Below are 14,489 nucleotides of genomic sequence, written 5' to 3'. Positions count from 1 at the left end.
GCCATGCCAAGAAAGATAATTTCCCTTGTCCACTAGCAGCCTTTATGCATTCTCAGCCAGGCTGAGGAGCAGACAGGAGACTGATGACCCTGTGTCAGATGATGACAGAGGAGGCCTTAGTTCAAAATGGCTTGCAGGCTTTTCATGAGGGCTTCTGAGCTCAAAGATAGGAGCTTGGTCTCAGAAGAGCTGAAGAGGAAATGGAGTGTTCTCAGAATGATTTGGAGCTCAGACAGTCGGGTTTGGGGTTCATGATCTAGGAACCAACTGGATAGGGAAAAAACCAGGCCCTAGAGGAACAGGTATGTGTACTGGAAATTCATTTTGGTTTTTTGTTTGCCAGCCAGTTAAGTTGTTAAGCTATATGTGCTAATTCAGTTTCTAATTTAGAATCAGTTGTCACTCTTTTCAAACTGTGTTGACCATTTAAAGGTTGTTTTCCACTGTGGTAAAAGCTTGTGCCATCATAGTGGCTTGTCAGTGTAGTTTGGTAGGTAGTGCTGACACATCCCTGCTGTCATCAGAATGGTGTCCTTCTCCACAGTGCTCCTGATCTTGCCAAACCAAAGCTCTGTCCTCATTAACCAACAGCCCCCCACCCTCCCTTCAGCCACCCTTCTGCTCCCAGTCTCCAGGAATGTGTCTGCCTAGGGCCGTAGGACTACTACGGAATCCTAGAGCATTTGCCCCTTTGGGATGGGCTCTGTTCCCGACCCACAGTCCTTGTGGTTCACTGGTGTGGTAGAGGTTGGTGGTCTGCCACAGACCGCAGGGACAAGTGCCTGCTGAGCAGAGGCCAGGCTTGCTGTGGACAGCGTGCCCCTTCCCTCACCCCTATACCTCTGTCCACACCTGCCGTGGCCCTGCAAGAGAGTTCAATTTTCCATTTGGACTCAGGGTGGTGGGGTGGTGTCCCCTCCAGAGATCAGCGTGGTGTGGTGTGATGCTAAGCCTGTGGCTGAAAGCCAGAGGGCCTGGCACATGGGTGCAGCTCAGGGGTGAGAACTGACTGGAGACCACAGGCCCTGCTCCCTCCTTCCCTCCCAGCCCAGAAATGCCAGCAGACAGGCATCTGCAGACCTGCAGACATTGACCTGAGCCCTTGTGATGGTACAGAGGGCCAGTCTTCAGAAGGCTGCTGGGTGCAGACAATGAATCTCAGCCTTAGTGGGAGGCTGTGGAAGTAGGAAGTGGGGGACAGAGTGGTGGTACTGAATGCAGGCTCGGGCCACGCAAACTGCACACACCCATGTGCAGCTCTGCAGGCTGTAGGTGCACTGTTCTGCCTGTCCCTGTGGTATGAGACCTGCTGTCTCTTGGGGCCTCCCTAGGGCTTGGGGCCGGGTTCTCGGTGCTCTGTCTCTGCCGTGGCTGGCAGCTCCAATGGGCTTTTTCGCAGTGCAGCTCCTGGAGGGAGACTCCACTGCAGGACCTCCCAAGGGCTTGGCTTAGAGGGATCCATTTAGCTGAGGCGAAGACAACTGAATGTTTGTGAGGCTTGAGTCAGGGCTCTTTTTCTGGTGAAATTGGATGATTTTGATGACTTCCGGGGAACAGCTCCAGTCTGATTGGTCTCTAGGTGGGGTCACTGCCTCATTTCTCCACCTCCTCAGCCGAGAGCAACTCCCTGGCTCCCTGTGGGAGAGCAGAGGCACTACGGCAGTGTTTGCACTTTATCACCACCATTTCCAACGGGCTCAGCGCCTGAGGAGTCACAGGGAGGTGGAGGGGACCCTGCCCTGCGCTGTGACTGCAGTCCTAGCTGGCACCAGCATCTTTCTTCCAGAAAGGCTCGGTTGCAAGCAGGAAAGTGAATGGCAGAGGAAAATAAAGGAGAATCCTCCACAGCACAAGCCCTTGGCTGCAGCCAGGCCTGCTGGCCTGTGTCCCGGCTCTCAGTCATTGGTAGCCAGGGCCAGGCTCTTTCTGGGAAGGATTGGGTCAGCATCGCCTCAGCTCGCTCTGGTTGCACAGGGCAGGTTGGTTTCTGCTTCAGCGGGAGAGGATGGGCCAGAGGAGTGGCTGGAGTGGCCTTGCTCCTGCACTCATTAAGCACATTGGTACCCCTGGAACAATGTTGCTTTTTTATCATGGTCACAGGCTGCCTTGTAATGGCAGCAGAGCTTCTCCTTTGGAAAAGATGCATTATTGTTTTGAGAAGCTAAAAACAGCTCTTGTCCTGGGGGCCTGGCTTAAGCATTTGCTTTGAGCTTGAGTCTCAGGAGCTGAGGACTGTGACAGATAGCCATTCCGCTGTCAGGAACACACTTCTAAGATAGTGCATCTGGGAAGAACGTGTGCTGCTCACCATCACGGAAAGCGGGTACTCTAAGCAGCGTGCAAGAAGAAGCCTTGGATGCTGCAGGAGACGTCTGCATATTAGGGGCCATTTCCTTTTTGAATCTATCCTATCTATTAATTTTTATGTCATCATCACTACTCTGTTATAGAAAGGAAGGAATTGTTGTCTGTGTCACATGTGCACGTATATACGTCAGGATGCTTATGGGAATGCCTGATTCTTTTAATTTTTGGAGCTCATTGAGCATTAGGCCCCTACATCCTGTGTCTTCTAGCACGTCTTTGCAGGGATGTGTTGTATGGGGCTGCAGAGTGGATGAGCAGAATAAGTCATAGTCCTTAGCCCCTATCAACTGTAGTTTGCTGACTGCGAGAGCTGATGATCAAATATTTACACAGATGCAATTCCAAAACTACGTTAGGTCTCACAAAAGAATGGTCTATGATATTCTGAGAGTAGATAAGAGAACTGACCTAGAGTTAGAAGCTGGAGAAGACTTCTGTGAGCAAGAGTACTGAGCTGGGATAAAGGAGATGAAGGAGGGAAGAACATTCCAGCCACAAGAGCAGCCTGTGCTGCATCCCCCAGGCAGGAGTTTGGGGAAGACCAGAGTGGGTCACACGCAGAGGGCAAGAGGGACATGGGGTGCAAAGTCAGAGAAGAACACAGCACCGAGCAGCTGGGAGAGTGCCCCTCAGGAGTCCCAACATCACCTGCTGCACCCCGTATTAGCCCTGGGGTTGCCAACAAAGGGGAAGGGATCAGGAGACAAGACAGAATGGCCAGGGCAGTGGGTATGAGGGCTACCTAAGAGCTTGAGGCTGCTGGCCCACAGGAACAAAGGAATTTCAGCAATCAACACCTGTGCAACTGTACTGGAGTGTCCTGGTCAGAGCCCCCGCCTTGCTTACAGAAACTGCGCGAAGATTCTGATTTTTATCTGGACAGCAAAGGAAAGCAGAATGCAGGTTCCAGCACAGGAGCACCGTGCTCAGAGATGTGCCTTCCAGCTTGTGCTGTACAGAGTGCAGGTGGCAGAGGTGGCAGATTGTGGCAGGTTGTGTGACATGGAGTTGAGTTGTGGAACAGGAGCGAGCCCACAGCCTGTGATGACTGCATCTCGGGGTCAGGACTTCCTGGGGCGTGGCTGGCAGCACCATCCAACAGGACAAGGGATGCTGGGAAGTGTACCACTGCACAATGGGTGGAGATCTGGCAGGGAAAGCGTGGAGAGCTGCTGAGAGAGCGTCGAGAGCTCAGTGATGTGTTAGAGCCTGGAGAGCAAGTCGTAGCCTGAACCCAAAAGCAGACATTTGGGATTGCTGAGCGCTTGAGGAAGCTTAGAGCTGGCACCAGCTGATGCAGACAAGGAGGAGAAGCACGTAGAATATAATCCCATCCACAACTCGGCAGGCTATCCCACGTGTGTTTATTAAACACCTACTGCGTGCCAGGTTCTATTCCAGGCAAGGCACAAGCTCAACAGAAGAGGCAGTAGTGCCCATGGCATTTGTGTCCTGGTAAAGGAGACGGCTGCTAACCAAGAAAACAGACAGCAATATCATGTCAGCTGATGCGAAACGCTGAAGGAGAAAGGAGGAGGCGAAGAGAAAGGCTCTGTTCCACGTGGGCTCTTTAGGGGATGAGTTTTGAGAGACCCAGGAGAAGAAGGAGAGAGAACACTACGGTTTTGGGTAGTGGTATTCCTGGAAGGGGGGAAATCATGTGTTAAAGCCTGGGACAGGAGTCAGCTGGTATGTTTGGAAAGCAGGGAAGAACGTGCAGCTGGAGCTGGGTTAGGGAGTGGCAAGGAGGACAGCCAGGGCCCATCATGGAGTGTCAGGGGCTGAGGTGGAGACTCAGATTTTGCCCCAGTGGGAAGCCACTAGACGGAGACTTCTGTTCTGTAAGAGATGTGCGATTGGCCTTAGGCTTCTACCCAGCCTACCAGGCTGTGGTGGTGTTGCTGCAGGGCAGACCCGGGCTCGGGGCTGGAGGCAGGGAGCCGAGAAGCAGGCAGATGCCCGGGAAGTAGAGCTATGATGGCTTTGACTAAGAAGGGTGGGGAGCCAGAGGCTGTGTCCCCCTCTGTTTGAGTGTCATCACTGAGGCATGGTGGCCTCAGCAGAGGTCTACCTGAGCTCAAGACTGTGCTTCTTTTGGCCTGCAGTGACCACGAAGTGACAAACGGGTGGGCTCAAGCTTCCACAGTGTCTAAGGCTCTCTCCGGGCTCAGATGGGTCCTGCCACATGGCATGGCTGAGGGGAGCAGCATCCTGCAATGCCCAGCCTAGGGTGTGCCACCCAGTGGGCGTCCTGATACTTATTTTCAATGAGTGCCTATATCGTTTCTCACATGCCTGCTTGTGCTCTGTGTATTCAGTTTTTAGAAGTATTTATGTCTATCATATCACCCTTTCTTTGGCAACTGTGGTAATTAAAACAATATTTTCAGGGAGAGGCAACTGACTTACGCATCCACTGGTCAGCCAGGAGAGGACACACACGGGCACTGCAGACCTGCCAGAGACTGCCAGGTTGAGAGGTGCCCACAGATCTGAGCTGGCAGCAGGAAGGAAACTTTCCTAGTTCAGCTTTCTGTTCTTTTTCTTTACTGCTAACTAACTCTGCCTCACTTGGCCTGCCCAAGAGGAAAGAAAGGAGACCTCAGGAGAAAGTTTCCACCAGAAAGAGGCCCTGTCACAGTGAGCATAGCTGGAGGGCTTCCAGGACATCCTGGCACCCCCGCCCCTCACATGTCTCATTTTTATCTGTGCACTTATTACTGCCTGAATGATGGTGCATTTTTGTCTTTGCTTATTCATTGGTCTTTTTTCCACTGAATGTATTGCTCCAAAGAGAAAAGATGTGCTTTTATTCAGGGCTTCCATCAGGATCCTGCCTTAATTTAGCAAGCACCCATCAAGGCAGTCTGTAGTGGAACAGAAACATGCACAGAGGCCATGCACAGAAGCTGAACTCAGCAGTCACTGTGGAGAGCCTCATGCAGTCATGAATCCTTGGCTCCTGTCCTATGGTAGCCCTGGCTCAGATGCTGGCCCGAGTCCTGCCAGGCAAGCATGGGGTAGTATTTGCTGCAAGATCTAGGAGTTTGACTGTCGAATAGTCTCAGAGGCATAAGCGATTTCTGATGCTGACAGACTGTCAGCAAGAGCTTGCAAGTTCCCGCCAGTTCCATGGGTGTGTCCTCCTCTTCCATGTGTGTCAGGAAGCCCCATCATGGCTGGGCCCTTGTTTACCTGGTGTGTAGTTTTGGTCCTTTCAAATAAATGGAGTGATTTTTGCTCCAAAACAGTCTTGCCCACAGCAGCCAAACACCAAATCTTTTGACCAGGCTTTTTTGGGGTCAAGTGATCATGAGAAACATCACCTAAGTGGTAGTGGTGGGACTTAGGACTCGGAAGAGGTCATGGCATTCAGTCTCATTTTATAGCTTGGGAAACTGAAGTCTAAAGGAAGTTACCTCTGCAAATCATACAAGTGTGTCACTTCAGATTTGGTGAGAGGATATGGGAAGACCTACATGATGTTTCTGAGTCATTTGTTTATTCCACAAACATGGGCGGAGTGCTTACAAATGACAAGGACTATTGGAGTTAAATAAACCCACACTTGACTCTCAGAGTGTGCAATGGTAGGAAAAAAGTCCAGCAGGTGGATAACAGGCTGCAGGCTCAGTGCTGTCAGCAGCAGCTCACAGAAGCAGCACAGGCAACAGTTTACTGCCTGCCACATGTGTTGGCTGAGCTGCTGGGACACGACAGGCACCTGCCCATCATGGGTGAACAAGTCTCCATACCAGCTGTCCTGTTGTTCTGGACCGGGGATGATAGCTTGTGTGCTGGTGAGAGGAGAACAGTTTTGCAGGAAGCCTGAGCCTGTAGGTACAGTATCAGAAAGCAGCAAGTGAAGGGCACGGGAGTGGACTCCATAGAGGCCACAGCGGTGAAGGGCCTGGCACGGGCAGCTCTGTGAGCCAGGTACGTAAAGTAAAAAGAGCCAGAGTGGTGGACAGTCAACTAGGGGGGCAAAATCTGGACCAGGCTAACTGTATAGACAGTGACTTTCCTGTCATTTCTCTCAGGAGCTCTTGACAAACATGAAAATGGCATTAAGCCATAGAGCTCCATAATTCCACCTGTGTCCCAGACTTGTGCCTGGGTGCAACTGGGGAACAATGATGGAGAGAGACCGTGCAGCCCCACATGGTCAGTGGTTACCTAAGACAAGTAGTCCAGTGTCCCATTCCTGGAGCCTGGCACCCACTAGGAAAGGTGTGAGTGAAAACAGTGGGACTGGAAGTATCCATCCCCCGAATTATTTAAGTGATAAATTTCTTTTCTATCTGGGCAGGAACTAAACTATGTGATGCTTATCTTGCTAATTATAAAAACCACTTGACACCTGTAAAGTAAACAACTCCTTGTCACACACCAGAACAACTCAGTTCTGTGATGTGTCCACTTCCCCAGCATGGTTGTTTTGAATGTTTATTTTGAATGTTTATTTTGCCTTCCTAAAATGGAGGGTCGCTGATGCTTGGCTAGCAAAGCCCCCAGGGGTAGGGCCTTTCTGAAGCAGAGCCCAACACTTCAAGTCGCTGTACTGCCCCGCATCCCACAGATGAGGGAGAAGCTCAGCAGAGACCCTGTTCCCTCAGGACCATCTGCACCTGGGCTGTCCGCATGTCCTCTTGCTTGGTAGTAGAGGAAGAGTTAACATAAAGGTGTCCACTTGCAGTTGCATGTCTCGAGTTGTAAGGACCAGAAAAGGGTAAGAGCATCATCAGGTGCCCTCGGGAGCATACAGCGCGGAGTCACGCCCTCTCCACCCCTCTGTTGGATTTACGGCTGTGAAGACCAGATGTGCTGGGGAAAGAGAGATCAACAAAGAAAGACAGGGAGGTTCTTTCCGATTGTGCTCCTTCAGTTCTGCAGACTCTTGTGGAAAATGCTCCAGGCCAAGAGCTGATCCCAAGGAGAACACAGAACCAAGCAATCCAGGGCAGACAGTTGCAGGAGCAAAGAAAGGCAACTGTATATGATTGGGCTTGGAAAAGTTACCTTGAGTTCCATAGAGCTGGCCCAGAAAGTGCCATTCACTTTAGGGGGGCTGGATATAGGGAGTAGAGTGGCAAAGAGAGGGAGGGAGAGTCGGGGAAAACGACCCTTGATCTGCCAAGCAGGACTGACCTGTGTGGTCCTTAGAGTAAATGCTGGCAGTGATGGGCTGCGGCTGTGAATTGGCCTGAAATGGTTTAATTTGATGGTAAATTCATCCATAGCCACATTTTCCTTACTTTGTAAGAGCATCCCTCTGATTTTAATGGTTTAAGTTGTAAATAACAATAAAACTTATACATGGTTTTTGCTTAAAATACAAATTTTACAGGAGTAGATAAAGTGTGAGAGCTTCCTCCAGCCCCAAGCTCACCACTCCCCATTATTGTTCATGGTTTGGTGTGAATCTCGTCACACTTTTTATGGAAATGCAGAACACATACCTGAAATGTTTTCTGAAAGCTGTTGTATTGTTTGATTCCTGGCGTGTACAATTAGGAAAAGCCAGGTCAGTGCAGCTCTGTCATCTTAAAGTGACGTGACTGAGGTCCTGGGAGGTGACAGAGGGGACAGTTGGGAGGCCTCGGTGCCTACCCACCTGCCCTTCTTTGTAAGATCTGGTTCTTTTGGTCTTCTTTTTTTTCCCCCTAAGGAATACTGAGGTCTCGGATGTGGAATCTTTCTAGTCCACAGGAGATATTCTTAGCTGCCGAGCTGCGTTTCTGAGCCCCATTCTCGAATTCGCTTGGCCTCGCACTTCTCCTCCACTCCCAGGGGCCTGCAGCTGAGCCAGAGGATTACAGGACGCAGACGCCCAGCAAGCGTTGTACATGCGGAGGGCGGAGGAGAGGTGACCGAGCTGCTTGTCTGCTGATGCAGCTCTGCCATCGGAGTGGGCACCTTTTAAAAAAAGATAATGAAAAAGATTAGAGTGTTTTTCCTCCTCGGATCTGGTAAACCATGAATTGTAAGAGCTACCTGGGTAAAGAACTAAATTTAGATTTTAATAAAGCAAAGGAGAAATGCTTAGTGCGGCTTTTTCCTTCCCATCTGTGCTGCCTCTCTCTGAGTTCCCTCAGGGCCTCTCTTATGCTGTCTGCCTGTCTCTGAGAAGGACTCAGGTGGGTAAAAGAGACAAGGGTGATTTTCTGCCAGGGCTGTGGCAGTTGCTTTAGCTCTGTCTGGCTTCTGATTCATTGGATTACAGGATCGTATATGTTTTGCAGACCTCTCCCACCCACTCTGGGGAGCCCTGACTGTCTGGAGTAGAAAGAGCTGCAGGTGTGTTAGCCTGCCTCTCACGCGCGTGGCTTATTCCCCAGGAGAGCATCCCCTGCTGCAGTGTCCGTAGGGGGCTGATGGCTGCTTTCTTAATTCAATTATGTACACCCTGCAATAATATTAGCACTCGGATCAGGTCCCTGCTCATGAGCCCTGTCAGTAGGATGGAGGAGTGTAGTCACACCTTCATCCTGGCCATCCATTTTGCACCGTGAGGCCAGAGCCCTGAATCCCCCACTGCTCTGCAGCTGCCTTTCCAACTCCTCATGACATGCCTCCCTCTCTATTGTATTTTCTAAAAATGTTAGTAGTCTCAAACCATGGAAAAGTTGCACGAAAAGTACAGAGACTTCATATCTCCCTTCCCCGAGTTCTCTGTGACCATTTCAATCTGTGTACTCTTCGTGCCCATCTACCTGTGCATTCATCCATCCAACATATGTGCCATAATTCCCTGTCACTCCTAGACCTTCCCGTGAGCCCCACCAAAAGTCAGGATGTTGTGGAAACACCGGGACCAAATCCAATGGGAGACATGCAGGCTCTGAGGAGTTGGAAGGCAACTCTTTATTATGCTAGCAGGCTGGGGGAGACTGAGCTCCAAATCACCAGCCCTGTCTTGGTGTTAAACAGACACCTACATATGTTTTAGGTGGGAAGTACAAAGTGTTGATAGCAAGTTGTTTTACAACATAGACTAGATCAGATGTGGTCAGGTAGACTTGTTCTGGGCTACAGGGAGTTTCTTAAGGTCAGGGCTTAGGTGAGCAGAAGAATCAATCACTGTCTTAGACTGAGCCAGTCTGTCCTTGAAGCAAGTTAGCACAAGATTCACTTTCTGCCTGAGTTATGTCTACCTAATAAGTTGGAGCTGGCATTGGGATCTCAAGACTAGCTGAGCCCACGTGGGCTGGACCTCATTTCCTTCTCTTACTATACTGTCTGTTTATAAATTTTAAAATTTACAAGGACACTTTTCCCCACACTTCCGTCCACTCCCGTGTCACGGGGCCATCTGGTTTACAGACTCTACCGGGCTCTCCACTGCCATCCCTCCCTCTTGCTTGCTCTCCCTCTCCCTGTTCTCCCCCTCCTTCCCTCTCTTTCCCCCTCTGTCTCTCCACACACCCCATCACCACCTTGTGCACTCTCCCCTTTGTGTTTCAGAATTCTTTCTAGGAATGTGTTTTGCCTCAGGGAGGGGCTAAGCCTCCTCTGTCTGAAGCCCTGGCTGGCTCCCCAGCCTTGACCTGTCGTCTGGTTTTCAGTGCATTGCCCCTGTGCTGTGACTCTGAGCTGGGTCTGGCTGTGTTTCCTGGTGGCTGGACTAGGAGAGGGCATTTTTGTTGGGAAACCATAGAAACTATGCTTCCTTCCTACCCCGTTGGGTTCCCCTCTGTCACCAGTAGAGTTGAGGTCACCGTATGTTTCAGTGAAGTCATAGAATGTTTCCCTTGTCGATGATTAGTATCCTGGCACGGAAGGAAAATACTCTGACACAGTGTCAGTGTCTGCCCTCGTCAGACTGTGGTTGCCTGTGTTGGCATCTGCTGGTAAGCTCTGCCTGTGTCCACTGCTGCTCTGAGAGGTCCAAAGGATGGTGCGCCCTTGCCACATGTGTCCTACATTTATTCTATTAAAATAAGCTTTCCCATTCCCCCATTGATTTGTATTTTCATTATCTGTTTTGGTCCATTTGGACTCCCACATTCCTGTTCCAGCTTACTGCTCTCAGAACTTCACAACTAAAAGTGAACCTTGGCAGCAGAAGCTTTGGGTGCAGCCACTTTTTTGCTATGCCCTTGGCACCTTTGGGTGTTTCCTTACTTTCCAGCACAGTGCGCCAGCTTGCACCTAGTTTCACTGAGTCATGCTGGGGAGGAGGGTTGGTAAACACCAGACAGCTCTCACTCAGTATGCTCAGTTGCTTCTGGCTCTCAACAGGGAATCCGATGAGAACAGGAAAGTGGGATGTTAAATATAGAGGTTTGGATGTATAATCAACCATCTGTGTAGGTGTATAATCAAACATCCTTGTCCTTATCATGGGTAACATCTTCCTGGACACTTCTTTACTCGCTGCAGAGTTATTTGTTTTGTTCTTTTTTGAGGGGTAGGTGGTCTTGCCGTACAGTTCAGGCTGGCCTTGAACTCATGACAATCTTCCTGCCTCAGCCTCCCCAGTGCTGGGATTACAGACATGTGCCATCAAGTCTGGCTGACTGCAGGGTTAGAGCAGAGTGATACATTAAGAAAAGTGATCCAGCCAGGTGAGGGGGCACATACCTGTAACCCCAGCATTTGGGAGGCTGAAGCAAGAGGGTTGCTATAAATTGGAGGTCAGTTTGGGCTGCATAGTGAGTTCAAGACTAGCCTAAACGACATAGTGAGACCTTGTCTCAAAAAAAAAAAAAAAAAAAAAAAAGAAATTATCTGGGTGCTCTTCTTCCCCACCTCTCAGCCACACCGGGGTCCTCACTCATCTTGGCTTCTCTGTTGGACTTGTTCTTCCCAGGATTCCTGGCCCCACCTTCCCCACGGGCCTTCCCTGACCATGGCTGTGTCTCTGTGCCTGGCTACGTGACAAGCAGCTATCTAATGAGCAACACCAATAGCAGGACAATAGGTGTGGATGAGTGGATGTTGTATGAGCAGGTCAGCCACTGTGTGACTCAAAGAAACAGAATTGGGTATTGAAATAATGCCTTTGCAGACATGGCAGGGCTTCAGGTGGGCCATGAGGTGCCTGGCAGAGGACACAGTTGGAGGCCGGTGACATAAGTGGCTGTTAACCAGAAGCGAAGGGTTGTGTGGCCTTCTGGGAACGTGCGCACCTGCCTCTGGGGCCTCTTTGGGACTTTCAGTGAGGCAGGAACCTGAGGACACCAAGGCCTTCCTGCTCTTTGAAGCCTTCCTCTTCTCCGACAGGGTACAGGGTAGGAGCTATGCTTCCTGTGATGTGTCTACTGTATTGATAGATTTGGAAATCAATTAGTATAATTGGGAAATCAGAGGAGCTAAACAGAGGAATGATTTACTGAGAACAAATGTCTGAAATTACATATATTTGTCAGTGAAATTCCTCACTGTTGGTTCAAGAAAATGCTTCAGATTAAATCACTAAGACAGCGTGGTGCTTTTTTTCTCTTCTTAAAAATGTTACAAGCAACACAACCTGGCAGAGATCTCTCCTCACTCCTGCCGTACAGATTGCTTCGTATAAGAATCCCCTAAACTGACATTTTTGCCAAAAGAGAGCAAAAGCAGACGAAAAACTCCAGGTGTGCATACTTAGCATGCATATTTTTTTCCAAAAGGGGCCTAAAGGGTTGTCTGCTGCTGCAGAACCTAGTGTTCAAGTGTGTGCAGAGCCAAGTGGCCCTCTGGGCTTAGCAGGGGAGACGCGGGGTGCAGAGGCTCCGGGAGCCTGCAGCCACCCGAAGTTGGGTAACCCATAAAGGCATCATTCTCTTGAGCCCGTCCCAGGCAGGCTGGGGGCTTATATGGCACAGGGACGACCCCAGAGCCTCCCTCCTGGGAAGCCAAAGCTTCCCTCCTCCCTCCAGCCCCACAGGACAGCTAGACATCTGCTCTCCAGGGAGGAGTAGAGATCGACTGCCTCTACCTGCAGTGGGCACCAGAATTCTCCAGGCCGAAGGGCCTTTGCTGATCAGCAGTACTAGGGGGCAGGGCCGGGAGCTAAGTCTCCAGATTCTACACAGGTGGCGGAGGCCAAGCAAGAAATCCCCACTCAGGAGCCCCAAACATAAGGCAGACCTGGCTGCCGTAGGAATGAAGGGAAGGAATGCTTAGAAAGGTGAGTTTGGGTTTTTGTTTTAATTTTATTTTGAGCTAGGTTCTCACTAAATGCTCAGGCTTGGTGGAGTGCAATCCTCCTGCCTCAGCTGCTCAGTGTTAGAAATCCAGGCATATGCTATCATGCCCAACCTGCCTAGCATGGATGAGGTTCTGGGTTCTATCTCCAGTATCAAAGATATTATTTTTAAAGTCCTGCCTTTGAGGTCCACGTGCCCAAAGTCTGCTTGGGCTAGCAAGATACATCTACTGCCCCCAGCCTAGAATGATGTGGAGAGGAGCAAGAACTGGGGAAACTGAGGAAAGCTGAGGGTAATCAGGAGCACCGAGAAGGGTTTGGTACCTGGGCTCCCATGCAAAGTTCGGGGCCACAGCAGCCTGCTTCTGAGGAAGTGGAGGCCAGGGTACACTAAGAAGCCCAGTTCAGCTCCCAGCTGGGTAACTCAGCCTCCTTTGCATGCTGTGACATAATCCCACTTACCTCAACCTCTCGTCTGCTTTCCGCATGGTGTCTGACGTTCTGTTCTAACTTATAATGCACACAGTATAAGGAACCAAACCCCTGCAAGAGACAAAGCAATCAGCAGAAACGGACACAAAGCTGAGTGAGATGCTGGAACAGACTGTGACCAAGATGTTCAAGCAGTGGTGGCAAACTTACATAAATTTGTGCTCTTGAAAGCTCTGAAAGGTTTGCTGTCACTGTGTTACAGGGCCTGCAGGGGAAAGTGGATCACACACATGAGCTGATGGAGAATTTCAGCCAAGAGAGGGAATTCCAAGAAAAACTCAAATAAAATAAAATTCTAGAAATAAAAACTTTTTCTCAGTGATGAACAGTTTCTCTGACAGGCCGCAGACTGCAGAGAGCTCAGGAGAGAATTTAAAAGGATAAATCCAGAGAAATTATTCAGATTAAAACAAAAGAGAAGAAGGAGTAAAGAAAAACTAGACCAGAGTGAGACTCTGGGGCAGACACACGTGAGGTGGAGTCCTGGGAGGAAGGGGGTGGGACAGGACTCCAGCAGGCTGGCTTCCCTCCAGGGAAAGCCATGTGGCTGAAAAAATAGCCACAGGTAGTATGTGCTTCTCTCCAGCCTCTACGGTAGTGCAAGCTTCTTCTCATATTTCTCCACTTCGTTTCTGCTTCTCGTCTATGCCCTGTTATTCGAGTGGAGAAGCACGCAGTGTATCCCTCTCCTAAGCCACTCAGCAGCCTGTCTGCCACGAGGCAGCCGGAGAGGGGGCTGAGAGGGTTGGATGGAACTGCTGGGCAAAGGCGAGGTTCAGCAGCCTGCCTTTTACTTTTGGCAACTGGCTCCCGCTTGATTTAACTGAGATAAAACATACAGTTCCTGATTCTGAAGGGGTGGGAAATTACAGTTCATCTCTGTTCACATCACAGCAAAGGAAAGTAGTTCACATGATTTGCACCTCTCCTTCCCCTTTGCATTTGAGCAATTAAAAATGGTTTAAAGAGAAAGAAAATTTTTAAGTTCAGTGTTTATTCGTGGAACAGAAGTGGCCTCTTGTCTGAACTAGTATGCTTTCAAGAAGTCAGTGGTCCAAGCATCTTATGTCTGTGGGCCAGAAATTTGCTTCCGGTCACAGCGCCCAGGAGGCCAGGAGCCAGGGCTCCACAGGGGCTCGGGTGCAGTGGCCACAGTGTTCCCGCGTGGATTTCAAACTCCACTCTACAAGCTTCTCGTTTCACTTTTGTTGATGAACCTGTGACCTTGATGCCACACAGCCTTGAAAGCCCTCTGCGAAGCTCTCAAGGCCCTGAAAAGAGCAGTTCTTTCTCCCCTGTCTACTTCTAGTCTTATTTATGCCATTTGGGCATTTTCTTTTTAATGATTTGCTTTTACTTTGAACATATCTGCTTCCTCTTCCCTTACTGAGGTCTCCAAGGGAAGAGTTTGCTTTTCATTCATCTGTGGGGCACTGCCGGGCCTGGCAGGGTCTCAGCAACTGTGTGTTCACGTGTGGAGGAGTAGCTGCCGGCCCTG

General features: G+C 50.0%; 1 protein-coding gene across 8 annotated transcripts in view; it reads left to right on the top strand.

Annotated features, from left to right (window-relative positions):
- Ank1 (ankyrin 1) overlaps positions 1–14,489 on the top strand; it is a 175,156-nt gene that overhangs the window by 98,398 nt on the left and 62,269 nt on the right. The window lies entirely within an intron of this gene.

This window comes from Cavia porcellus, unplaced genomic scaffold, assembly GCF_034190915.1.
Source record: "Cavia porcellus strain 051 isolate PalLab524CR breed Dunkin Hartley unplaced genomic scaffold, mCavPor4.1 scaffold_29, whole genome shotgun sequence".
NCBI lineage: Eukaryota > Metazoa > Chordata > Mammalia > Rodentia > Caviidae > Cavia > Cavia porcellus.
Note: the sequence above shows the minus strand (reverse complement) of the source record. Positions and strands in the feature narration are given on the sequence as shown.